This window comes from Schistocerca cancellata, chromosome 8 (genome assembly GCF_023864275.1).
Source record: "Schistocerca cancellata isolate TAMUIC-IGC-003103 chromosome 8, iqSchCanc2.1, whole genome shotgun sequence".
Lineage (NCBI taxonomy): Eukaryota > Metazoa > Arthropoda > Insecta > Orthoptera > Acrididae > Schistocerca > Schistocerca cancellata.
In genome coordinates, this window is record NC_064633.1 from 545800417 (window position 1) to 545824651 (window position 24235).

Here is a 24235-nt window from a genome sequence, read left to right on the forward strand (position 1 = left end):
ATGTGTAGGACGGGGAAGGCGCGCGACCCGTGTGAATGTGACTGAGGGCAGACTGTGATGGCCCTGGGGCTCGGCACGGGGGTTTCGGAAACTGCACCACTTGTCACGTGTTCGAGGAGTGGTCTGGTGATTAACTTCATCATGTAGCGAAACTGAGGTGTAACCACGTCCAGATATCGTGAATTGGGCGACCACCCTTCAGTATACAGGGCGAAAAGTATTTAAACCGACAACGACTGATAAATGAACAAAGTAAGAGCATATGGACTATCAGACCAATTGTGTGATTGGATTGAGGAGTTCCTAGATAACAGGACGCAACATGTCATTCTCAATGGAGGGAAGTCTTCCGAAGTAAGAGTGATTTCAGGTGTGCCGCAGGGGAGTGTCATAGGACCGTTGCTATTCACAATATACATAAATGACCTTGTGGATGACATCGGAAGTTCACTGAGGCTTTTTGCAGATGATGCTGTGGTGTATCGAGAGGTTGTAACAATGGAAAATTGTACTAAATGCAGGAGGATCTGCAGCGAATTGACGCATGGTGCAGGGAATGGCAATTGAATCTCAATGTAGACAAGTGTAATGCGCTGCGAATACACAGAAAGATAGATCCTTTATCATTTAGCTACAAAATAGCAGGTCAGCAACTGGAAGCAGTTAATACCATAAATTATCTGGGAGTACGCATTAGGAGTGATTTAAAATGGAATGATCATATAAGTTGATCGTCAGTAAAGCAGATGCCAGACTGAGATTCATTGGAAGAATCCTAAGGAAATGCAATCCGAAAACAAAGGAAGTAGGTTACAGTACGCTTGTTCGCCCACTGCTTGAATACTGCTCAGCAGTGTGGGATCCGTACCAGATAGGGTTGATAGAAGATATAGAGGAGATCCAACGGAGAGCAGCGCGCTTCGTTACAGGATCATTTAGTAATCGCGAAAGCGTTACGGAGATGACAGATAAACTCCAGTGGAAGACTCTGCAGGAGAGACGCTCAGTAGCTCGGTACGGGCTTTTGTCAAAGTTTCGAGAACATACCTTCACCGAAGAGTCAAGCAGTATATTGCTCCCTCCTACGTATATCTCGCGAAGAGACCATGAGGATAAAATCAGAGAGATTAGAGCCCACACAGAGGCTTACCGACAATCCTTCTTTCCACGAACAATACGAGACTGGAATAGAAGGGAGAACCGATAGAGGTACTCAAGGTACCCTCCGCCACACACCGTCAGGTGGCTTGCGGAGTATGGATGTAGATGTAGATGTAGAACGTCCAGACGTCGTGAATTGGGCGACCACCCTTCAGTATACAGGGTGAAACGTATTTAAACCGACAAACTCTGGGAGATTGTAGGGGACATCAAAACAAATATTTTTCCCTAGTGACATTTTTTCCTATGAGGAGTATTTAAACCGGTACAGGAAGATTTCGCTGGCGACAAATTAATTAAACCAACAAACATTTTTCTATTTTTTATGACCAACAGACGACACATTAACACAACCCAATATCAATTACAGTTGATTTTCAAAAATGTCTCCATTGACACGTAAACAAAGGTTACACTGCCGGATCATGTTCTGTCTGACACGGGCAAAAATATCAGGAGTGGCCTGAATTGTTCCCCACACAAAAAAGTGGGGATCGAGCAGGCCATGGTACAGAACCACCTCTGCCATTCCACGTGTCTGGGAACCGTCGGTCCAGGAATCGACGCACACGACGACTGAAATGTGCCGGCGCCCCGTCATGTTGGAACCACATGCGTTGTCTTGTAGGGAGCGGGACGTTTTCTAGCAATTCTGGCAATGCTCTGGCGAGTAAATTGTAATAGTGCCTGCAATTTAATGGCCTAGGTAGCAGATGCAGCCCAATTAAACAGTCCCCTACAACACCGACCCACACATTAACGAAGAACCGCAGCCCGCATCTCGTGGTCGTGCGGTAGCGTTCTCGCTTCCCACGCCCGGGTTCCCGGGTTCGATTCCCGGCGGGGTCAGGGATTTTCTCTGCCTCGTGATGGCTGGGTTTTGTATGCTGTCCTTAGGTTAGTTAGGTTTAAGTAGTTCTAGGGGACTTAGGACCACTGCAGTTGAGTCCCATAGTGCTCAGAGCCATTTTGAAGAACCGCACTTCATGAGCGCTAGTAACTGTGGCATGTGGGATATTCTCACTTCAAACATGCGAATTGTGCATGTTGAAGATTCCATGACTCCCGAACGTTGCTTCATCGGTAAACAACACAGAGGATGGAAATGTAGAATGCATTTCACACTGTTCCAGGTAACACTGCGAAAACAGTGCTCTGGATGGATAATCAACTGCTTCCAGGTTGTGGACATACTGTAAGTGAAATGGACGTAACAATTGCTCTCGAAGGACCGTTCTTACACTCGTCTGATTCGTCCCCATTTTACGTCCAGTTGCACGAGTGCTGATTGAAGGATCCCGCTCCACATGCTGCAAGACAGCTTCCTCAAATTTCAGCGTTCTTACCGCGTGACGGCGTCCCTTTCCACGTAACCTGCTAAATGATCCGGTCTCACGCAGACATTGGTACACAGCAGCAAAGGTCGCATGATGCGCGATACAGGGATTAGGATATTGTTGTTGATAAACCCGCTGTGCAGCTCCTCTGTTGTGGTGCGCTACGTATTACGCACCAACGATATCAGTGTACTCACTCCAAGTGTATCGCTCTATTAGTAAACAGAGACAATGCACTTCTACACGGGTGGACAGCAGTTTCCTACAACTCAAGAGCGTAATACGCCCTCTAACAGCTGAAGATCGTAATACAGCCTCTAACAACTGAAGAGCGTAATACGGCCTCGTTGTTGTTGTTATGGTCTTCAGTCCTGAGACTGGTTTGATGCAGCTCTCCATGCTACTCTATCCCGTGCAAGCTTCTTCATCTCCCAGTACCTACTGCAACCTACATCCTTCTGAATCTGCTTAGTGTATTCATCTCTTGGTCTCCCCCTACGATTTTTACCCTCCACGCTGCCCTCCAATACTAAATTCGTGATCCCTTGATGCCTCAGAACATGTCCTACCAACCGATCCCTTCTTCTGGTCAAGTTGTGCCACAAACTTCTCTTCTCCCCAATCCTATTCAATACTTCCTCATTAGTTATGTGATCTACCCATCTAATTTTCAGCATTCTTCTGTAGCACCACATTTCGAAAGCTTCTATTCTCTTCTTGTCCAAACTATTTACCGTCCATGTTTCACTTCCATACATGGCTACACTCCATACAAATACTTTCAGAAATGACTTCCTGACACTTTAATCTATACTCGATGTTAACAACTTTCTCTTCTTCAGGAACGCTTTACTTGCCATTGCCAGTCTACATTTGATATCCTCTCTACTTCGACCATCATCAGTTATTTTGCCCCCCAAATAGCAAAACTCCTTTACTACTTTAAGTGTCTCATTTCCTAATCTAATACCCTCAACATCACCCGACTTAATTCGACTACATTCCATTATCCTCGTTTTGTTTTCGTTGATGTTCATCTTATATCCTCCCTTCAAGACACCATCCATTCCATTCAAGTGCTCTTCCAAGTCCTTTGCTGTCTCTGACAGAATTACAATGTCATCGGCGAACCTCAAAGTTTTTATTTCTTCTCCATGGATTTTAATACCTACTCCGAATTTTTCTTTTGTTTCCTTTACTGCTTGCTCAATATACAGATTGAATAACATCGGGGAGAGGCTACAACCCTGTCTTACTCCCTTCCCAACCAATGCTTCCCTTTCATGTCCCTCGACTCTTATAACTGCCATCTGGTTTCTGTACAAATTGTAAATAGCCTTTCGCTCCCTGTATTTACCCCTGCCACCTTTAGAATTTGAAAGAGAGTATTCCAGTCAACATTGTCAAAAGCTTTCTCTAAGTCTACAAATGCTAGAAACGTAGGTTTGCCTTACCTTACTCTTTCTTCTAAGATAAGTCGTAAGGTCAGTATTGCCTCACGTGTTCCAGTATTTCTAAGGAATCCAAACTGATCTTCCCCGAGGTCGGCTTCTACTAGCTTTTCCATTCGTCTGTAAAGATTTCGCGTTAGTATTTTGCAGCTGTGGCTTATTAAACTGATTGTTCGGTAATTTTCACATCTGTCAACACCTGCTTTCTTTGGGATTGGAATTATTATATTCTTCTTGAAGTCTGAGGGTATTTCGCCTGTTTCATACATCTTGCTCACCAGATGGTAGAGTTTTGTCATGACTGGCTCTCCCAAGGCCGTGAGTAGTTCCAATGGAATGTTGTCTACTCCGGGGGCCTTGTTTCGACTCAGGGCTTTCAGTGCTCTGTCAAACTCTTCACGCAGTATCGTATCTCCCATTTTATCTTCATCTACATCCTCATCCATTTCCATAATATTGTCCTCAAGTACATCGCCCTTGTATAGACCCTCTATATACTCCTTCCACCCTTCTGCTTTCCCTTCTTTGCTTAGAACTGGGTTTCCATCTGAGCTCTTGATGTTCATACAAGTGGTTCTCTTATCTCCAAAAGTCTCTTTAATTTTCCTGTAGGCAGTATCTATCTTACCCCTAGGGAGATACGCCTCTACATCCTTACATTTGTCCTCTAGCCATCCCTGCTTAGCCATTTTGCACTTCCTGTCGATCTCATTTTTGAGACGTTTGTATTCCTTTTTGCCTGCTTCATTTACTGCATTTTTATATTTTCTCCTTTCATCAATTAAATTCACTATTTCTTCTGTTACCCAAGGATTTCTACTAGCCCTCGTCTTTTTACCTACTTGATCCTCTGCTGCCTTCACTACTTCATCCCTCAAAGCTCCACCGGTTTAAATAATCCTCATAGGAAAAAATGACATTAGGGAAAAATATTTGTTTTGATGTCCCCTACAACCACCCACAGTTTGTCGGTTTAAATACTTTTCACCCTGTAGATGTAGGACGTCGAAGGCTGGGCAGACTGGTAAAAGACGACAAGCGGCGGGCTGTGGCGGAAATAACATCAGACTTCAGGGCAGAGTGCAAGTATGTCTGAACACAAGTCAGTGCGCCAACTGTCCTAACGATACTCCCTCGCAGCCGACGACCCATGCATGTGCCAGCGTCCACACCACGACATCGGCAACTACAACCGATTGTTAAATCACGGTGTCATGGCAGTGTAAATTAATAAAATTTTCTCGAGCTTCGAGCAGCTTCAAGAGGTTTACTATCCACGAGCTTTCGAACCACTTCACAATGGCTGAAGAGCACGCGTTTGGATTTCGTTGCTAATTAAGCACTTGCTGCAACTGGATGGTTGTGCAAATTATATAGATTTATTAAAACTTTGCTATAGCTAATGCTCAACGAATTTGTCGTCACGGATTATCAGTTGCCTGTGTCGGCAAGGGACGTGTTTTCTGCGGGTTTAATTCTAGCGCGGCCGTGACGGTTAGTTCTGGTACGCGAGGCTGCGGATGGCATTTGTTATTTCACGAGCGCAGTTCCCGCCTCTGCATCTGACATGTTACATTTTTAATTGTGTACATTCCGGCGCGTTTTGCTTCCGTCGTGTTGCTGCTCGGCACCTGCCAGTAAAACAAATGAAGGGCGCTGGGAGGAACACCCACACCAGCGGCAGTCGAAAGATCTCTGTCGGTATGTGTCGGCTGCTGGGTCGAACTACTGTGCGGAAGTGGAATGCGGAATAGGCTTAGGAACATCAGTGCATTATTAATTAATAGCGCTCTAAACCATTTGTGCAATAGGTCTTGGGAGGCACATAGATAAAAGAAACTCACTGAACTTGTAACCTCCCCCTCACTTATCGACCTTAATGACAGTGAAAAATTAAACCGCGAGTACCTAATGAAAATTTGGGAAAAGCAATCGTCAACGAAGTCAATCTGCCGGTAAAGAGGGAGGAAAGGGTTACATCTAAATGAAAGGAAAAATGCAAAGGAAACTAGTGGAAATTAATTTTGATAAGGGGTAAAGTTAATAAAGAAAGTAAATGTGCGGCCGTTACGTTAACTATTAACTAGCGGTAATTAGATATTTGAGATTTGGGGGAAATTACGGTCGCCAGTCCTAAGGACAATTACTATAGTAACTGAAAAAGAAAGGTTATTACACATATAATTAGCACTAGAAGCGTGGCAACTGAAGATTGACACGTGTAGTGTGAAAACTGAAAGTTTGTCAGAAGTAATAAATTTCGCTACACTCTGACTTAATTCAGCAAAAGAATTAATAAAACCGGAAAATCGAAAGTTAATTTAGTGACTGAAGTTAATAGTGAGCTTTCTTTCTGAAGCACTACGAAATTCAGTAAAATGTGGTTAGTCTTGGACTACCTCAACAATCATTTCAAAAGCTACTTGAATCTACGCAATTTATAAATAAGAGATTTAACTTTGAACTTGAATTAAATGATTCTGAACAATTAACAATTGTAAAATTTAGTACGTACCAAGCTGAGCTGCAGTCACAGGTAAGCTAAAATACGGTAACAAAACTCGCACTCTTAATTTGTGCTTGTGTAATCTAAATATTGTAGCCAGCTATGAATACCTTAACTGAACTTTGAAATTAAAGCAGTGAAATCGAATGATGCTGGCGTTTGAATTTCAACGACACTCGGGTTCATTCCGGAAAAGGAAGGGACCCTGCTTGGCAATGCTATTGGGACAACGAGCAACAAAGGTTCATGCTAAGTTGCTGTAATTTTGTGATGCAACAATTTTAAAAGTTTGAAAAGCTGAGTTCTGCCATACAGTTCTAAAACTTTACGTGCTTTCAGTCTTCCTTGTTGGTTGATTGAAGGTTTGAAGCCGTCGATCTAGGAGGTGGCGACAGTCACTCATTGTCGCCTGTCGCTGTTGCAGAAGCTGGATGTTGGCGCGCCTTCTTCTCGACACGGTCACCAGGCGAAACGGTCTCTTGATGTGCGCCAGCTAATGCTTCCCGTCCGCAACACCATGTCTGAAACTAACATGGCAATTCGAGCGCAATTACATGCCGCCAAACCCCGAAAGCGCGGCAACTCGCGGGAGCGTCACACAACACACATACTCCACTGCACTACTCGAGCCCGACTCCCCCTCTGCCCGCGCTCCACGCGACAGAGTTAACACTACCAAAGATCCTAAACGCTTTGGTTCTACACACGACCTATCGATGTATTCGTTCGATAGCATAGTTTTCCCTAGGCCAGACCCAGCGTATAAATACAAATAATATTCACAAAACAAACCAACACAAATGCATAAATATATATATACAAACAGTAAAACAATTACAATATATAAAGACACAGAAATGTATATCTTCAGGTGACAAAATAAGGAAAAATGTATAGTACAATAGATGGAAATAGAAGGATATGCATTTCCGGCGTTACATTGCTTACATGGGAAATAGGGAGCATTGGAATTATGAGGACGGCCACAAGTCTCAATCAGTTTTATTTTTATCAGTTTCGCTCTGTAACTACGAAATAGGTAAAAAAAAAATTCTCTTGCGACTTATCGCTACCTTCATAAACTTAAAACTGATTAACATCCTTCTTTATGTTGTACGGCATTATTACATAAAATATAAATTTTAAAATATAAACTATAAAATGGACGTATGAACGTCTTACAACGGTATTCCTCAGGGAGAGACTGTTTTTACCGGAGCTGCCTGCATTGGGCAGACAAATAGGCCAGTCAGCTCATACGTCGAAGGACACGAACGCTACGTACGATTAGAACAGCAAAACACACTGAAGCGCCAAAGAAACTGGTATAGGCATGCGTATTCAAATACTGAGATACGTAAACAGGCAGAACACGGCGCTGCGGTCGCCAACGCCTAAATAAGACAACAAGTGTCTGTCGCAGTTGTTAGATCGCTTGCTGCTGCTACAGTAGCAGTTTATCAAGATTTAAGTGAGTTTGAACGTGATGTTATAGTCGGCGCGCGAGCGATGGGACACAGCATCTCCAAGGTAGCAAAGAAGTGGGGGATTTTCCCGTACGACCATTTCAGGAGTGTACCGTGAATATCAAGAATCCGATAAAGCATAAAATCTTCGACATCGCTGCGCTTAGAAAATTTCCTACAAGAACGGGACCAACGAAGACTGAAGATAATCGTTCAACGTGACAGAATTTCAACCCTTCCACAAATTGCTGCAGATTTCAATGCTAGGCCATCAAGTGTCGTGCGAACCATTGAACGAAACATGGACAATATGGGCTTTCGGAGCGAAAGCCCACTCATATGCCGTTGATGACTGCACGACACAAAGCTTTCCGCCTCTATTGGATCCGTCAACACCGACATTGGACTGTCAATGACTGGAAACATGTTGACTGGTCAGATGAGTTTCGTTTCAAATTGTACGAAGCTGATGGTCGAGTGCGAGTATCGAGAGTTCCTCATGAGTCCACGGACTCTCCATGTCAGCAGATACTGTTCAAGCTGATGGAGGCTCTGTAATGGTGTGGCGTGTGCGCAGTTGGAGTGATATAGGACCACTGATATGTCTAGGTAGGACTCTGACACGTGACGCCAGGTAAACATCCTCTTTGATCACTTGCATCGATTCACGTCCATTGTGCATTCCGACGACTTGGACAACTCCAGCAGGACAATGCGACACCCCACACGTCCAAAATTGCTACAGAGTGGCTCCAGGAACACTCTTCTGAGTCTGAACATTTTCACTGCCGAACTAACTTCCCAACATGAATCCATTGACCCTGTATATCACAGGTGACTGTTCAACCTGGTGGAGGCTCTGTAATGGTATGGGGAGTATGCAGTTGCAGCTCTGATACGTATAGATACGACTCTGACAGGTGACACGAACGAAAGCATCCTGTCTGATCACCTGCATTCATTGTACATTCCAACCGACTTTGGCAATTCCAGCAGGACAGTGCGACACCCCAAACGTCCAGAATTGCTACAGAGTGGCTCCAGGAAAACTCTTCTGAGTTCTGATGGCCAACAAAACTCCTCAGACATGAACATTATTGAGCATAACTGGGATGCCTTCCAAAGTACTGTTCAGAACAGATCTCCACCCCCTTGTACTCTTATGGATTTATGGACAGCCCTGCAGGACTCAGTGTGTCAGTTCCCTCCAGCAGTACTTCAGACATTAGACGCGTACATGGCACATCGTGTTAAGCACTTCTGCGTGCTCGCGGGGCCCTACCGATATCAGGGAGATGTACGAATTTCTTTGCCTCTTCAGTGTACATCGGGGATAGCGGAACACCACCGTGATTGTGGAAAACCTATCATGTTCCATGAAGGCCATGTACTGACAAAAGAAGGTAGTGAACGCATCAACGCAAAATAGGGAAATGAAATTATCAAGCAGCCTGAGAGCATCAATAGATAGCATGGCTACAAATTTCCGCCGTGCTGGCTGCCGAATATCCCAGTCCGACGGGTCGGGAGCGGTCGCAGGACAGAAGCCTCACCGAGCATCGACGCGATGCCCTGTACATACAGCTGCTGGGGGTGGACAAAATACGGAAACATCGCGAGAAGCGCATGTTTGAACAGAAATTCAGCTGCTAGCCAAGCCTGCAGGTGGCGCTGCTGTATTTAATCATAAACGGCACCTGCGCAGTACCTTCAATACGTTGCAAGTGTCAGCCGTGGTCAGAACAGTGTTCTCTGAAATTGCGAGTGCATTATGTCGGAGCTAAGTGTATTCGAACGTGCGCAAATTACGTTGCTTGTATCGTGAGTGCTTACGTAACCAAGGGACCCGAAGTCTATGGTGATTTCAGAAGATTTATACTGGGAAACCGGAAAAAACATCATTCGTTAACTCACTGCGCTGACAGAAGCGTGCGTTGAATGATCGTGAGGCACTCTTGTTAAAGACGATTTTGGCGAAAGATAAGAGGACGAAGGCTACAAAACACAGCCGGCCGAAGTGGCCGTGCGGATAAAGGCGCTGCAGTCTGGAACCGCAAGACCGCTACGGTCGCAGGTTCGAATCCTGCCTCGGGCATGGATGTTTGTGACGTCCTTAGGTTAGTTATGTTTAACTAGTTCTAAGTTCTAGGGGACTAATGACCTCAGCAGTTGAGTCCCATAGTGCTCAGAGCCATTTGAACCATTTGCTACAAAACAGGTCATCCCCGTTTTCAAGAAGGGACGTCTAACAGATGTGCAGAACTATAGACCTATATCTCTAACGTCGATCACTTGTAGAATTTTGGAACACGTATTATGTTCAAGTATAATGACTTTTCTGGAGACTACAAATCTACTCTGAAGGAATCAGCATGGGTTTCGAAAAAGACGATCGTGTGAAACCCAGCTCGCGCTATTCGTCCACGAGACTCAGAGGGCCATAGATATGGGTTCCCAGGCAGATGCCGTGTTTCTTGACATCCGCAAGGCGTTTGATACAGTTACCCACAGTCGTTTAATGAAGAAAGTAAGAGCATATGCACTATCAGACCAATTGGGTGATTGGATTGAAGAGTTCCTGGATAGCAGAACGCAGGATGTCATTCTCAATGGAGAGAAGTCTTCCGAAGTAAGAGTGATTTCAGGTGTGCCGCAGGGGAGTGTCGTAGGACCGTTGCTGTTCACAGTATATATAAATGACCTTGTGGATAACATCGGAAGTTCACTGAGGCTTACTGCGGATGATGCTGTAGTGTATCGAGAGGTTGTAACAATGGAAAATTGTACTGAAATGCAGGAGGATCTGCAACGAATTGACACATGGTGCAGGGAATGGCAATTGAATCTCAATGTAGACAAGTGTAATGTGCTGCGAATACATAGAAAGAAAGATCTTTTATCATTTAGCTAAAATATAGCAGGTCAGCAACTGGAAGCAGTTAATTCCATAAATAATCTGGGAGTAGGCATTAGGAGTGATTTAAAATGGATTGATGATATAAAGTTGATCGTCGGTAAAGCAGATTTCAGACTGAGATTCATTGGAAGAATCCTAAGGAAATGCAATCCGAAAACAAAGGTGTAGGTGCACTTGTTCGCCCACTCCTTGAATATTGGTCACCAGTGCGGGATCCGTACCAGATAGGGTCAATAGAAGAGATAGAGAAGATCCAACGTAGAGCAGCGCTCTTCGTTACAGGATCATCTAGTAATCGCGAAAGCGTCACGGAGATGAGATAAACTCCTGTGGAAGACTCTGCAGGAGACACGCTCAGTAGCTAGGTACGGGCTTTCGTTGAAGTTTCGAGAACGTACCTTCACCGAGGAGTCAAGCAGTATATTGCCCCGTCCTACGTATATCTCGTGAAGAGACCATGAGAATAAAATCAGAGAGATTAGAGCCTACACAGAGGCATAACGACAATCTTTCTTTCCACGAACGATAGGAGACTGGAATAGAAGGGAGAACCGATAGAGGTACTCAAGGTACCCTCCGCGGCACACCGTCAGGTGACTTGCGGAGTATGGATGTAGATGTAGAAGTCACTGTAGCACTGAACGCCCCACTGACGAATCCTGTCAGCATCAAAACACGAAAGAAGCTCCAGAAGCAGCGAATTTCGGGGCGAGCTGTAATTCAAACGCCACTCACAATGATGCTCATGCCTGTAACAAGAAAACGCCGTGCCGAAGCCATAAAATCTGGACTGTGGAGCAATGGAAGAAAGTCATTTGGTCGGACGAGTCTTGTTTCACACTGTTTCCAACCCCTGGCCGAGTTTATGTCCCAAGAGTGAACATGACAGGATTCCGGTGATGTTTTGGGCAGCCATTTCGTGGGCCTCACGGTTATTCTGCACGGCCACATTACTGTTGAGGATTATGTCACCACTGTGGCTTATCAGATCCATCCTATGGTACAATATTTGATCCCCAACGGTGACGCTGTGTTCCAAGGTAACAGGGTCCCTACTCACACAGCTCTATCATCCTGGAGTGGTTTTGTGAACACGAGGATAAATTCTCGCATTCCCGGCCACCACAGTCACTAGATCTCTGTATTTATCCATTCCGAAGCAACTCGAAGCTGTTTTCATGGTAAACAGTTTTTCTACACCGTATTATGCATGGTGTGGTGTTTTCAGTGTTTCAAAAATGGCTCTGAGCACTATGGGACTTAACATCTGAGGGCATCAGTCCCCTACAACTTAGAACTGCTGAAAACCTAACTAACCTAAGGACATCACACACATCCATGCCTGAGGCAGGATTCGAATCTGCGATCGTAGTGGTCGCGCGGTTCCAGACTGAAACGCCTAGAACCACTCAGCCACAACGGTCGGCTTCAGTGTTTCCATATTTCTGTTCACCCCATATAAAACTGTCAGTGTATTTCGGCGCACAACAGGAAGAAAATATACCCACCAGAAGCCGAGCGCTAACCTGAAATAGGTACCAATCGTAGACAAAGTGGATGGTGCACGAGTAGCCTCCTTACTACCCTCTCCCTCTCGTCACGACTAGCTTGAGTATATTTTAAATATAAAGTCCCAGAAATATGACATATTGACATCGATGGTTTACATAAATAGAAGTACCTTTCTTCCAGTAAAACCAGTCTTTCCCTGTCGAAGGCCATTGTAATACGGCCGAGACGACAGTTTTCTCGTTTACATTTTTAAATATGTTACATAACGACGTCATATGTAAAATAACCTTTTTAGAAAAAATAGTTTAGATACACTACTTGCCATTAAAATTGCTGCACCTATTGAAGGCTACTCTTGAATGTTGATTGTACACACAACACATCATCTTTGTGAGGCGACGGGAAATTAGCAACATCAGCAGGCACTGTACGTTGTTAATACACTACTGGCCATTAAAATTGCTACACCACGAAGATGATGTGCTACAGACGCGAAATTTAACCGAGGGGAAGAAGATGCTGTGATATGCAGATGATTAGCTTTTCAGACCATTCACACAAGGTTGGCGCCGGTGGCGACACCTACAATATGCTGACATGAGGGAAGTTTCCGACCGATTTCTCATACACAAACAGCAGTTGACCGGTGTTGCCTGGTGAAACGTTGTTGTGATGCCTCGTGTAAGGAGGAGAAATGCGTACCAGCACGTTTCCCACTTTGATAAAGGTCGGATTGTAGCCTATCACGATTGTGGTTTATCGTATCGCGACATTGCTGATCGCGTTGGTCGAGATCCAATGACTGTTAGCAAAATATGGAATCGGTGGGTTCAGGAGGGTAATACGGAACGCCGTGCTGGATCCCAACGGCCTCGTATCACTAGCAGTCGAAATGACAGGCATCTTATCCGCATGGCTGTAACGGATCGTGCAGCCACGTCTCGATCCCTGAGTCAACAGATGGGGAGGTTTGCAAGACAACAACCATCTACACGAACAGTTCGACGACGTTTGCAGCTATCAGCTCGGAGACCATGGCTGCAATTACCCTTGACGCTGCATCAAAGACAGGAGCGCCTGCGAAGGTGTACTCAACGACGAACCTGGGTGCACGAATGGCAAAACGTCATTTTTTCGGATGAATCCAAGTCCTGTTTCCAGCATCATGATGGTCGCATCCGTGTTTGGCGACATCGCGGTGAACACATTGGAAGCGTGTATTCGTCATCGCCATACTGGCGTATCACATGGCGTGATGGTATGGGGTGCCCTTGGTTAGACGTCTCGGTCACCTCTTGTTCGCGTTGACGGCACTTTATGAATAGTGGACGTTACATTTCAGATGTGTTACGACCCGTGGCTCTACCCTTCATTCGATCCCTGCGAAACGCTACATTTCAGCAGGATAATACACGACCGCATGTTGCAGGTCCTGTACGGGCCTTTCTGGATACAGAAAATGTTCGACTGCTGCCCTGGCCGACACATTCTCCAGATCTCTCACCAACTGAAAACGTCTCATCAATGATGGCCGAGCAACTGGCTCGTCACAATACGCCAGTCACTACTCTTGATGATCTGTGGTATCGTGTAGCAATTTTAATGGCCAGTAGTGCAATACCGGTAGGTACAGTATTAAACAAATCGAGTACGTCACCGCGTTTATTTTGTCTGTAACACTTGCAGGTATTCAAGCAAACACTAGGCGTTACAAGAACGTCTACGCGCCGCAGGCCACGCTACTGTGAGTGGTGCGGTTCGAGCACCACTGACTGGATGAGAATCCGTGACACTTCCCTCCCTTATTAAATCAACCCGTAACTAAACCCTTGTTAGGAGCCTCTCTATTTCCTCTAAAAGGCCTACCGGGTAAGAGTCTCAGAATGAGGACCGGTACTACGGTATCGTTCGACCGAGGGTTTCGTAATGAGTGCACTACACTTCCTGGGGAGTATTCCACTGAATCTCAGTCTCGAATACGTCTTTCCTGTAATTAGAGTTAAGTGATCGTTCCATTTTATATCGCTTCATACGATTACATATATTTAAAATGCTGGACTGCTATAAATGATCCATTCGTTTTCAAAGCTCTATTTCTTTCTTTCTTTCACGGGCCTTTGTCCCGCTCCAACGCGGGATCGGCTTTGTTATGACGGAATTGGCAGTGTTAATTGCAGAGCGTGGCCGGATGACCTTCCTGCCGCCACCCCGAACCCTCCTGGGATGGAAGTAGTGTACCCCAGCTGTCTGCGTCTAGTGTAAGTCATGAAAGAGTGCGAACGCTTTCAAAAGTCTGTGAGTCGTGTAACTGAGGCGGAACTTGGGGACCAACACGGTATTCACCTAGTGGTATGTGGAAAACCGCCTAAAAACCACATCCAGGCTGGCCGGCATACCGGCCCTCGTCGTTAATCCGCCGGGCTGATTCGATCCGGAGCCGGCGCTCCTACCCGAGTCCAGGAAGCAGCGCATTAGCGCTCTCGGCTACCCTGGCGGGTTTTTCAAAGCTCTATATTTTACAAATTGATACGTGTAGAAGTCATCCTGGAGGCTGTACCGGTAGAACAGGCGGGCTTCCGGCCGAAAAGAAGCTGCACGGATCAGGTCCTCGCTCTAACATCCAAAGACAGCAAAAAACATCAGTGGTATTTGTTGACCTGACGGCGGCGTTCGACACTGTCTGGAGACAGGGCCTGATTTATAAGCTCCTCCGCATCGTGCCATGTCTAAAAACGGCTAACCTTATCAACGAAATGCTCTGCAATAGACCATTCCAGGTTGTCATCGGTAACAACAGAAGTAAATTCATGAAACTTAATAATGGCCTGCCCCAAGGTTCAGTACTGGCTCCACTGCTTTTCAGCATGTATATAGCCGATATGCCTAGGACGAGATCCAAAATATTCGGATATGCGGACGACTGGGCCTTGGCCACACAACGTCGAGTGATGGAGGAAACTGAGATCACACTATCCAGCGATTTGACCACTCTAGGAAAATACTTCCGTGACTGGAGGCTCCAACCCAGCCCATCCAAAACAGAGGCCACTTGTTTCCACCTGAATAACAAATTAGCAAACAAAGAGCTCAAGATCCGCTTTGATGGCGGCATTCTTCCATATAATAGAAAACCAAAGTATCTGGGCGTGACACTCGATAGAACATTGAGCTATAAACAACACCTTGTAAACACTGCTGAAAAAGTCAGAACTAGAAACAACATTGTCCAAAAGCTTTGTGGCACTAGTTGGGGGTCCACTGCCTCCGTTCTGCGTAGCTCTGCGCTAGGACTTGTCTATTCTGCAGCAGAGTACTGTTCCCCAATATGGTTAAATAGTGCTCACATCAAGAAGGTGAATGCAGTCTTGAACCAAACGATGAGGATTATCTCTGAAACGATCAGGTCAACTCCTGTCCAATGGCTGCCTGTATTGAGCCATATCCCGCCGCCACATTTGCGCAGAGAACACGCACTTGTCAGGGAGTGTCGAAAAATCCAAAATAGCCCAGATCTTCCTATCCACACCCTGAGTAATGGAATTGAGCAAAATAGATTGAAATCCAGACACCCCCCTCTCGCAAGTGCCAAAGATCTGGTAAAGAACGCTTTTATTCTTGAGGACCGCTGGAGAGAAGAATGAGAGGAAAAGACACCGCCTCAGGTTAACACCTTATTGGGAACATCTAACAGACCTCGGGGCTTTGACTTGCCCCGCAAAATCTGGTCTACCCTTAACAGGATCAGGACGAGCCACGGCCGTTGTGCGGACTCCTTGTACAAATGGAGCATAGTGCCATCACCACAGTGCGACTGCGGCGCTGACAGGCAGACAATTCACCATATCGTGGTAGAATGCCCTCTGAGGGCCTACCCTGGGCCAACAAGGGACTTCATGGATGCGACTAACAGTGCAATCGATTATATTTCTAACCTAGATGTTTGTTTGTGATATTGTAACTGTTTTGTGTGTTATGTACTTTTAGATTTTTCATACGTGATTTGTACTTGCCATACGCTAAATAAATAAATAATAAATGATACATGTACAAATATGACTGTTGCGTGAATAGAACCACAAACTCGACGAGTTACGAGTTCGCCTCTAGTCACACGACACACGTCCAAGCCGTAGTCATGTTCCTGTCATGCCGTATGTAGCAACATAATACCAGCCTTTATGCGTTCTCTGAGCTGTTACACAGTTCACGGCGGCAGGGGTACTTAAACACGGTCCTTAATGTACGCCCCTAACGAAAAAGTCGCAATGTGGTAGCTGACGTGGGAGGGGGGGTAAGGGAATAGATCCACATCATCTTCAGCTCTACGACCAGTACGGCGATGCGGAAATTCGTCATTTAGGTAGCGACGAACATCGATGCTCCAATGGATAGTAGTGGCGAATGGGGAGGGGTTAGGGGGTGGGGAGAGTGCGCCATCTTGTTGGGAGATGAAATTCTTGGAATATGCAGTCAGTTACGGAAACGACCACAACTGCAACATACCAAGGTAAGTTATGGTATGCAAGGAGTTTTCAGTCTCCAGTGTTCTGTTTCGTAATGAAAAAGATAATGGACAGAAATGTATGGAAAAGCTTTGTTCATTTATTTATTTATTTATTTATTTAGCCACTATAGAAAACCTGATGTTGTTACTTTGTGAATATTGAAGACTGTTACTGTAATACATTTTTTCCCTCTCAAATTTTGAGAATCTGATATACTACTGTCCGATGTAAGGTAGTATGAACTACATAGCTGTTCTCACAACTTTTCCAGGTACTTTTTGATAGAGATAGCGCTAGCCGACAGTAGTAGGAACAATGTTACAAGTAATCAATATTCTAGGACGTACTAACAATCTGTGTACCTATTTAACAGATTAAAAAAATGGTTCAAATGGCTCTGAGCACTATGGGACTCAACTGCTGAGGTCATTAGTCACTTAGAACTAGTTAAACCTAACTAACCTAAGGACATCACAAACATCCATGCCCGAGGCAGGATTCGAACCTGCGACCATAGCGGTCTTGCGGTTCCAGACTGCAGCGCCTTTAACCGCACGGCCACTTCGGCCGGCTTAACAGATTACATAGCTGGAGAGATGCTGACTCAGTTTTTCAGGATAGCAAATGGGAAGTTGCGGTACAGAAAATGGCCCAGAGATCACCAGTGTGTGTGTGTGTGTGTGTGTGTGTGTGTGTAGTGAGTAAAGTGTTATGAAACAATGTGTGTATAGTGTGTGCAGTGACTGATAGTGAGATATGAGTGAACAATGTGGCATTACATTCTTTAATAAATTATTTGTAAAAAAGAGTATTGTATACCAGGAGTAAGTCTAATGATTGTCTCTAACTAGAAGTCTGTAAATATATGTGTGTATGAATGAGGCTATTTGAAATTGACCTAAATTTGTAAATACTTTGACATCTCCTACATCCTTGTAAAAACGGATCTATGGATGAATAAAGCTACTACTACTACTACTACTACTACTACTACTACTGTAAATAGTGTAAAAACTCGTATAAAAAGTTACAGGTAAGTCCGTTGTGGTTAACAATTTATAGATTTGACCAAACATATAACACGCAAATACTCAAAACAGTGCTCTAGTGTGTTAACACGTTTTCCACCGATCCGTTCAAATATCAGTGATGAGCATTTTCAATCAATGTGCAAGCAGATATTGGCTCTGAGCACTATGGGACTCAACTGCTATGGTCATAAGTCCCCTAGAACTTAGAACTACTTAAACCTAAGGACAGCACACAACACCCAGCCATCACGAGGCAGAGAAAATCCCTGACCCCGCCGGGAATCGAACCCGGGAACCCGGGCGTGGGAAGCGAGAACGCTACCGCACGACCACGAGATGCGGGCACAAGCAGATATTCCTGCATTTTATTTTTCGTGTTTACAGGGTATACTCGTACGTCGACATGTGCCTAAAAAAGGGTCTGGACTGGTGGGGAATGTCACAACGCACTGGAACGTGGAATAATGTGATCAAGTTAGTTCCTACTTCTGCCCGGCTGAGAGTCGCGTTCGCGGAACCGTATTTGTAATGCACCTGGTACGCGCACGCGCGGCATTGATTTCAGACGCAGCTGGACACGTTGGGCAGCTGTGATATTTTCGACTATTATTAATAACCGATAATAACTCATGAATGTTTTATTAGCGCGGATTGATATTCATTTAAACCCGTGGGAATAAGCGTGTAGTTTGGGCGTGAGGACTTCATGGTGCCGTGCATCGCCTGTAAATGCGTTACGCGAGAGCGTCGCTCGCTTCGGAAACCAGAATTGTTACTACCCGGTCGCCAGCCAGTTCCCAGGGGAAACGAAGAAACTCGGGAAATTTGCGAATCTCATGAATAATATAACGCCTGAGGCTGTATTCAAGAAGAAGGATGACAATGGGTAAATGCCAACCACTTGGACAAAGTCCAACACGGAACGTTCATAGCACAGCGCTGTTTGCATCGCAAAGACGCGTGTAACACATCTTTACAGTAGACTATTTCCTCACCTAGCTGCTGACGAGGCCTTCAGTTACACCCTGTTTTCTGTCATCTCCGGATGACCGTCTGTAATCAATGTGCTGATATGTTGGTGGACTGCCAAGTACAGTTGAAGTACTAAGTTTAACTTAATTTTATCCATTGTTTGCGACGTTTCTTCCGTGACTCTATTACTTTCGAAATAACGAAGAACAACCGCCTTCAGCCACATATCTTGATTTCATTAAAATGCACAATGCATTTCGAGCCCTAGGGGCTCAACGTCAGGTGCTTTGAAAGCCTACATTGTGTTCGAAAATATGCTGTGTCAAAATGTTTTGTGAGGACTATACATCTGCTACTAGAAACACCCCAGAATTAAACGAAATGTAAAGTTGACATAGACTGTCAAAGTACCTGAAGGCCAGCCCCCATGGCTCGAAATGCATCGCGCATTTAATAAAATCAAGATTTGTGTCTGAAGGCGGGTGTTCTTTATTGTTAAGAATTACTAAGAAACCACTCCGTCTACAGGCCACAAGTGGCCCAACGGGACCATCCGACCGCCGTGTCATCCGCAGGGAGGATGCGGATAGGAGGGGCGTGGGGCAGCACACCGCTCTCCCGGTCGTAATGATGGTAGTTTTGACCGAAGCCGCTACTATTCGGTCGAGTAGCTCCTCAATTGACATCATGAGGCTGAGTGCACCCCGAAAAATGGCCACAGCTCATGGCGGCCCGGATGGTCACCCATCTACGTGCCGACCACGCCCGACAGCGCTTAAGTTCTGTGATCTCAGGGGAAAGAATTACTAAGACCTAAGTTAAAATCTTTGGGCAAGTAATTGATCGTTCTAATCGAGGATGGTACCACAGACCAGAGGTTAATAAGCATGTGTCATCTTGTGGCGAATGCTGGTGCCCTGTTCACAGCTCAAAATACCGCTAGTATTTCGAGGTCCTCTTTGAGCTTTCGATGCAGTTGCCGATTTATCTCCCCGTAAATGGGGAGAAACACCAGTGACTAGTTTTTTACATCGATCACTGCCTGTCATCCCGGAAGAAAATACCAGCATTGAAATCATTCATTGTAAGAAAGAACAGACACCATAAATATAACAGTAATACACTCCTGGAAATTGAAATAAGAACACCGTGAATTCATTGTCCCAGGAAGGGGAAACTTTATTGATACATTCCTGGGGTCAGATACATCACATGATCACACTGACAGAACCACAGGCACATAGACACAGGCAACAGAGCATGCACAATGTCGGCACTAGTATAGCGTATATCCACCTTTCGCAGCAATGCAGGCTGCTATTCTCCCATGGAGACGATCGTAGAGATGCTGGATGTAGTCCTGTGGAACGGCTTGCCATGCCATTTTCACCTGGCGCCTCAGTTGGACCAGCGTTCGTGCTTGACGTGCAGACCGCGTGAGACGACGCTTCATCCAGTCCCAAACATGCTCAATGGGGGACAGATCCGGAGATCTTGCTGGCCAGGGAAGTTGACTTACACCTTCTAGAGCACGTTGGGTGGCACGGGATACATGCGGACGTGCATTGTCCTGTTGGAACAGCAAGTTCCCTTGCCGGTCTAGGAATGGTAGAACGATGGGTTCGATGACGGTTTGGATGTACCGTGCACTATTCAGTGTCCCCTCGACGATCACCAGCGGTGTACGGCCAGTGTAGGAGATCGCTCCCCATACCATGATGCCGGGTGTTGGCCCTGTGTGCCTCGGTCGTATGCAGTCCTGATTGTGGCGCTCACCTGCACGGCGCCAAACACGCATACGACCATCATTGGCACCAAGGCAGAAGCGACTCTCATCGCTGAAGACGACACGTCTCCATTCGTCCCTCCATTCACGCCTGTCGCGACACCACTGGAGGCGGGCTGCACGATGTTGGGGCGTGAGCGGAAGACGGCCTAACGGTGTGCAGGACCGTAGCCCAGCTTCATGGAGACGGTTGCGAATGGTCCTCGCCGATACCCCAGGAGCAACAGTGTCCCTAATTTGCTGGGAAGTGGCGGTGCGATCCCCTACGGCACTGCGTAGGATCCTGCGGTCTTGGCGTGCATCCGTGCGTCGCTGCGGTGCGGTCCCAGGTCGACGGGCACGTGCACCTTCCGCCGACCATTGGCGACAACATCGATGTACTGTGGAGACCTCACGCCCCACGTGTTGAGCAATTCGGCGGTACGTCCACCCGGCCTCCCGCATGCCCACTATACGCCCTCGCTCAAAGTCCGTCAACTGCACATACGGTTCACGTCCACGCTGTCGCGGCATGCTACCAGTGTTAAAGACTGCGATGGAGCTCCGTATGCCACGGCAAACTGGCTGACACTGACGGCGGCGGTGCACAAATGCTGCGCAGCTAGCGCCATTCGACGGCCAACACCGCGGTTCCTGGTGTGTCCGCTGTGCCGTGCGTGTGATCATTGCTTGTACAGCCCTCTCGCAGTGTCCGGAGCAAGTATGGTGGGTCTGACACACCGGTGTCAATGTGTTCTTTTTTCCATTTCCAGGAGTGTATCTACGCCTTGGCGGCATTTCATGACACCTTCAGTGGAGCTGCGCACTAGGTCCGACCTCTTGCGGGAATCATCGCAGATAGGACAGTAATATGTATGCCGTGACGCATTTCATGACATATTCCGTGTGCATGCACCCTGCGAGCAGGGATGAAAACGGAGAGAGGTGCTAAGGAAGTAGAGTGCGATAGGTTAGGAATTTGGGCTGAACGGAAGGCTTACCCGGGTAGTCGAAGCAGTTATAAAGTGACGACTCACATAAAGCAGGAAATCCCGGTGCGAAACCTGGTCGGCCACTGATGTTCACTTGTCGCCACTGAATTATTTTAATGCTCTCATACGGCAGTATTTCTCTTTCATCAATTTCATTGTACTGGCATATACTGGGTGAATAATGACCAAGGGCCCATGAAGAAAAGACGTACGTCTTTTCGAAATTTCATTAATCGCTTAGATACATGACTAACATTTGTTATTCCAAATGAAACTATGGTAATTTCTTACGCCAGTGTAGCAGATCTGTAAGAGACAAATTCACTGACAGAACTATTTCGTAGGTCCGACGAGAAATTGTAGAGTAAACAAAGGCGGTCTTCGTGCTGTTCTTGCAGTCGTTTGAATCGCGTATCACCTACAAGTATGATAGTCTGTCGAATAAAGTCGTTAGCGGTACGTATCGATTGGCTTGCCGCAGCTACACGGTCCAGTCACACTACTGTCTTCACAGCCTGCGCTCGGCGTCGACGTGGAGTAGTTACTCTCAGACTACAGGTAACAGGAGCAGCAGCTGGTAGCTTGGTGGGGAGGGAGGGGGTAGGGAACGGGGCAACGCGGAAAACAGCACAGTCGCTCTAATGCCGGGAAACGACGCAGTCGATGCAATTCGGAAACGGAGTAATCTATCTGACTCCAGAAGGGCATGATCGGTGGTTGGGGGGGGGGGGGGGGGGGCGCGGAAAACAGCGCAGTCAATGTAATGTAGCTGACCCCAAAATGTGGGCATGATCATTGGGCTTCGAGCCAAGGATGACAACGTTTCTGAAACGGCCAATTTCGTCAACCATTCGCGTGCCGCCTTGGTTAATGTATATGCAATGGATGGCAAATTGCTGCTATCCAAAACCAGCCCCGAGGCAACTGTGGTGCACCACGAGGAATAGAAGACAGGGGTGAACGACGGCCACAGGGATGTAACCGGCGAATAGATGAACCAAGGGGCTACCAGCAGTGTCTCCTCTAGACTGTTCAGCGAACGTTCCTAGAGTGTGCCTTCGCAGCAGGTGTCTTGTCTCTGTATCCATGCTGACTGCTGTTCAGCGGCGATGAAGACTGGAATTTGCAGGCCAGTACTGCAACTGAACGTTTACTGAGTAGCGACAAGTTGTCTTTTCAGATGAATCACGTTTTATGCTTCATCAGTCAGATGACCGTTTCCATATACTTTATATATGGCGCGAAGCGTAAGAAAGCAAACACCCAACAATAATCACCGAAAGTTTCCAAGCCGGAGGGCATTCCCTAAGCGATCTCATCTTTCTGGAAGGCACAATGGGTCAACTCAAGTGTGCTTCCATCACTGGGGACCTTGTTCACACCTGCATACAGTTTGTTTTTCCTCAGCACGGTAACATCTACCAGCAGTATAATGCAACGTGCCACACAGCTGGCAGTGTACATGCGTGGTTCGAAGAGCGCCAGGAATTACGCTCATGCTCATAAATTAAGGATAATTGCACAATGTGGTGCCACACAACGTGGCACTACACAAAACTGCCGCTAATAGCATAGGCACATAGTGAACACACACGACACAAATCTATAAATCCACGGTATTGGTAATAAGTTGAGAAAACCGTCCCGAAACACATGTGCTACAAAACGCCACTGTTTCCTGAAAAAAATGGTTCAAATGGCTCTGAGCACTATGGGACATAACTTCTAAGGCCATCAGTCCCCTAGAACTTAGAACTGCCGGCCGGTGTGGCCGTGCGGTCTAGGCGCTTCAGTCTGGAACCGCGAGACCGCTCCGGTCACAGGTTCGAATCCTGCCTCGGGCACGGATGTGTGTGATGTCCTTAGGTTAGTTAGGTTTATGTAGTTCTAAGTTCTAGGGGACTGATGACCACAGATTTTAAGTCTCATAGTGCTCAGAGCCATTTGAACCATTTGAATTTGAACTTAGAACTACTTAAACCTAACTAACCTAAGGACATCACACACATCCATGCCCGTGGCAGGATTCGAACCTGCGACCGTAGCGGTCCTGCGGTTCCAGACAGTAGCGCCTAGAACCGCACGGCCACCACGGCCGGCCTGTTTCCTGAGCATGTACCCCGACATCAATATGGCATATGAACACCACGAACACGTACACAGGCCGCACAACGGGTTGGCATACTCTGGATCAGGCGGTCGAGCAGCTGCTGGGGTATAGCCTTCCATTCTTGCACCAGTGCCTGTCAGAGCTGCTGAAGTGTCCTAGCGGTTTGAAGTCTTGCAACGATACGTCGACCGAGATCATCCCAGACATGCTTGATGGGATTTAGGTCTGGAGAACTGGGAGGCCACTCCATTCGCCTGATATCTCCTGTTTCAAGTTACTCCTCCACGATGGCAGCTCGGTGGGGCCGTGCATTATCATCCATCAAGAGGAAGGTGGGACCCACTGCACCCCTGAAAAGGCGGACATACTGGTGCAAAATGACGTCCCGATACACCTGACCTGTTACAGTTCCTCTGTCAAAGACATGCAGGGGTGTACGTTCACCAATCATAATCCCACCCCACACCATCAAACCACGACCTCCATACAGGTCCCTTTCAAGGACATTAA